Genomic DNA, 5,063 nt, shown 5'->3' with positions numbered 1-5,063 from the left:
TTACTATAGATAATTCTTAACTAGTCTCCATGGGAGCTTAGAACATTGGCTAACATATAGTAAAGTTCTGATTGTTGCCTTATATCTTATTGGTGTATAATTTTGTCTGATTTAGTATGAAGCTTACTGAGAATGTGTCCTTTGTTCTTTCTTGTTTGCCTTTCTCCTCCCTTTCTTCTTCCTTTCCCCACCTTTCTTTGTGACATGTGCATTTTTTTCTGCAAATATATATTGTATATATTTAAGGTGTACATCGTGATGATTTGATGTAAGTATACGTTGTGTAACAATCAGCATAATCATGTTAACTAACACATCATCTCACACAGTTACCATATTTTTTTGTGGTGAAAACACGATGTGCTTTCTTAAAAAATCCCAAGTGTACAATACATAGTTAACTAGAGTCACAACATCTACATTAGATCCCCCAAATTTATCTTGTAACTGAAAGTTTATACCCTTTGATCCACATCTTTCCATTTCACTACCCCTACCTGTTAGCACCCACCATTCTGTTTTAACTCTTACCTTGTTTTTTTTTTTTTAGATTTTACATGTAACATATCAAAGTATTTGTACTTTTTGGCTTATTTCAAATACCATAATGTCCATCAGGTTCATCCATGTCACAAGTGAGAGGATGACCTTTTTCTTTATGGTTGAATAATATGTATAAAGGTACTTGAAAAAGTTAATGGCAAGAGTCAGATTATTTTCATTCTGTTTTTCCAAGACCTTCTTGATGTATCCTCGTATATACCCCATATTATTTATCCATTCTTCCATCAATGGACCTTTAGGTTGTTTTTACATCTTGGCTATTATGAATAATGTGCTGTGAACAAGGGGGTACAGATATTTCTTTGACATACTGATTTTATTTTCTTTGTGTATATGCCCAGATGTGGAATTAAATGATTGGAAGGCAGTTCAATTTTTAATTTTTTGAGAAGCCTCTATATTGTTTTCATATTGACTGGATCAATTTACATCCCTACCAGTGGTGTAGGAGGGTTTCTTTTTCCACACCCTCAACAACATTTGTTATCTTGACTTTATGATAAAAGCTATCTTAAGGGTGTGAGGCAATATCTCACTGTGGTTTGATTTGCATTTCCCTGATGGTTAGTGATGCCAAGCAGAACCTTTTCATAAACCTGTTTGCTACTTTTACATCTTCTTTAGAGAAATATATATTTAGGCCCTTTACATATTTTTTAATTAGATTTACCCCTCATGCCTTCTGTGATGTTATGATGTAGCAAGAAGGCCCTTTCAGCATGTCAGCACTGTGCTCTTGATCTTTCCAGCCTCTTGAATCATAAGTCAGAAATAACTTCTACTCTTTGTAAGTTACCCAGTCTGTGGTACTGTTAAAGCAGCAGAAAATGACAAAGAGTGGCTTAATTGATTTTTTAAAAAATGACATCCAAAAATACAGAGCTTACAAGAGTCTCATTTTAGATATAAGAACACACAGACACTAAAAGAGACAAAGAAAAAAATTCATAAAAAATATAACCAAAGGAATACAAGAGTAGTCATACTTAGATAAAATAGCCTTCCAGGAAAAATCTGTCACAAGAGTCAAATAAGATCACTACATGATAACAAAGTGGTAAATTTGTCAAGAGGATATAGCAATAAATACACACACACACACACACACACAGCCTAAATATATAAAGAAAAATATTTATAGAACTGTAGAAATAGACAGAAATACAGTAATAATAGGGAACTTCAAAACCTGAATTAAAACAATAGATCATTCAGACAGAAAACCAAGGAAACAATGTACTTGTATAACTCGATAGACCAAATGAGCATTAAAGACATATACAGAACATTTTATCCAAAGTATCAGAACACACGTTTCTGAAGCACACATGAAACATTCTTTAGACATCCTACAGGACAGATAATATGTTCGGCAAAAACCAACACAAAACAAAAAACAAATCTTAACAAATTTAAAAATAATTCATATATATCAAGGTTTTTTTTTATACCACAATGGCATAAAACTGGAACTCAAAACTACTCCAGATATGCTTCTGAACAGCCAATTGATTAAAGAAAAATCAAAAGGTATCTTCAAACAAAAATAAAAACAAACCAAACTTATGAGATGAAGAAAAACACTTTTAAGATAAAAGTTCTAGTGAATAATTTCTATGTTAATAAAAAAAGGATCTGAAATAGACAAGCTAAGTTTAACACCCAAGGAAATTTGCTGTGGATTCTATGTCCCAACCCAAACTCATTGAAGTTTAAAGTGTGTCCCTCAAAGTTCCAGGTGTTGAAAACTTGACCCCCCTGTAACTGCTGAGGGTAGAAAATCCTATTACGGTAATTCAAAGATGGGGCCTTGAAGTGGTGATTAGATTGTAGAACGATGTCATAGCGAATGGATTAATAATGGTGGTCAGGTCTGAGGTTCTGACAGCTTTAAAAGGAAAGCACATGAGAGTCTCTCTCTGCTCTGCCATTTTCTGCCCTGTGAGACCCCTACATTGCTGTAAAGCCACCGCCAAAGAATACCTTCACTAGAGGTGTCCCCTGGACTTTGGAGTTCCCTGCCTCCAAAACTATAAGCAATAGATTTTATTTTCTTACAAATTACCTAGTTCTGTGTATTTTGTTGTAAGTAACAGAAACAGAGTAATAGAGCATTGGTACCAAGAATGGGGTGTTGCTTATAATGGATACTCAAAAAATGTGGAAGCAGCTTTGAAAATGGGTAATGGGCAAAAGGCTGGAAAAATCTGAAGGTGCAGGCTAGAAATAGTGTAGATGCTGGTGTGAGTTTAAAAGACAAGAAAACCAGGGAAAGTGTGGAATATTTTAGAGACTGGTTAAACGGTGGTGACCAGAATGCTTATGGAATTTTGTCCTGTAAAGACCATTCTGAGGAGGTCTCAATCATACTAAGAAGTTTATTGGAAACTAGGGCAAAGATCGCCCTTGTGATGAACTTGCAAGAAACATGGCTGCATTCTGTCCATGCCTACAAGTTTTACGGCATTTGGAACTTAAAGTTGCTGACCCTGGGTTCTTGATGGAAGAAATTTCTAAGGAAGCTGCATGGCTACTTGTAACCATCTATGCTGAGTTATAGCAGTAAAGGCATGAAGAAAAGCCAGAATTTATAATTCAAAAGAAAGCATATGACAAATAATTTGAATACTTTCAGCCCAGCCACAAAAGTAAGTGTGTAGCCCAGGGGCCCTTTGCTAAGGAGAGGAATACAGAAAAGTGTGAACAAGAGAAGGGAAAAAAGATCCTGAAGGCATTTCAGGGTCTCTCTTTTCCATTACAGGCCCAGAGGCCTAAGGAGACAGAATGGTCTTGGGGAACAGGCCTGAGGTGCCCACGGCAGGCTCACTGCCCAGGGCCACCTCAGGATGCTGCTCCCCACAGCAGCAGCTCAGCTGCTTTGGCTACTTCAGCTGTGGTTGAATTGGTCCCAGGTGTGGGTGGACCCACAGCTTTAGAAAATACAAGCCGGAAGCCTTGAAGGCATCCATGCAGTGTTAAGTCTGCTGGCAGAGCAATGGAGGCTCCCAAGGTGGAGGCACTCTCATTTCAAAGGACATAAAGAAGCCTGGTGACCCAGGAAGACATCTGTCAAGGGGCAAAGTCACCACACTCAGCCTTCACTAGAGCAATGCTGAGTGGAAATGTGTGGTTGGAGTTGCAGAAGAGAAACCCCATCAGCTCCGTGCCTACTGGAGCTGTGGGAGCAGGACCGCAATGGAGACCCCAGAACTGTGAAGCTACCAGTGAGCAAAGCCAGCCTTAGAGAGCTGAAGCATGGCCTTTAGACCAGTAAAGCCATAGTAGTGGAGCTGCCTGAGGACCTGGAGACCCAACCCCTGCACAGCATGCAGAGGACATCAAACATGCAGCCAAGGCACAGGATTCAACAGCTGTGAGACTTAGCACCTGCCCTTCTGGGATTCTGACTTATTTGGGACCTGTATCAGTCTGTTTTGTGCTGCTATAACAGAATATCTAAGACTGAATAATCCATAAGGAAGAGAGATTTATTTGGCTTATGATTCTGGGACAGCATCTGGCACAGGCCTGAGGCTCCTTCTACTCATGGCGGAAAGTGGCAGGTAGCTGGCGGGTACAAGCAGATCACATGGTGAGAGGAAGCAAGAGACAGGAAGTAGGTTCCAGAGTCCTATAAACAACCAGCTCTAGTGGGAACTAATAGAGCAAGAACTCACTCATTACTCCCTCCACCTAAGGAGAGCATGAATCCATTCCTGAAGGATCTACCCCATGACTCAATCACTTTCCAACACTGCCACATTGGGAATCAAATTTCCATGAGTGTTAGAGGGGACAACACATCCAAACTCCATCAGGACCTGCTGCACCTTTCTTTTGGCCTATTTCTCCTTTTTTGAACAGGAATATGTACCCTATGCTTGTCCCACCACTGAATCTTGGAAGGAGATAACTTGTTTTGGTTTCACAGATGGGATTTTGAACTTGGGTCTTTTGAGTGGAAACAAGTGAAGACTTTGGGGATGAAATAAATATATTCGTATGGGTAAAGAACATGAGTTTTGGGGGACCAGGAGTGGAATGCTGTGGATTGAATGTCCAACCCCAAACTCACTGATGCTTAAGCTGTGTCCCCCAAAGTTCCAAATGTTGAAAATTTGGTCCCCACTGTAATTGTGGAGGGTGGGAGATCCTAGTGTGGTAATTGAAAGGTGGACCTTGAAGAGATGATTAGATTATAGGACCATCTGGTAGTGAGTGGATTAATAACGGTGGTCAGGAGTATGGTCCTGAGGGCTTCAAAAGGAGAGCACATGAGCGTCTCTCTCTGCTCCACCATTTTCTTCCATGTTGAGACTCCTGCATGGTGATAAAGCCATCACCAAAGAAGAACCTCACTAGATGTGTTCAATGGACTTTGGACTTCCCAGCTTCCAAAAACTGTAAGCAATAAATTTTGTTTTCTTACAAATTACCCAGTTTTATGTATTTTCTTTTAAGCAAAAGAAATGCACTACTACAAACTGGAAAATAAACTA

Source organism: Cynocephalus volans, chromosome 12 (assembly GCF_027409185.1).
Source record: "Cynocephalus volans isolate mCynVol1 chromosome 12, mCynVol1.pri, whole genome shotgun sequence".
In the NCBI taxonomy this organism is placed as follows: Eukaryota; Metazoa; Chordata; class Mammalia; order Dermoptera; family Cynocephalidae; genus Cynocephalus; species Cynocephalus volans.
The sequence above is the reverse complement of the archived record's forward strand: the minus strand, read 5'-3'. Positions refer to the sequence as shown.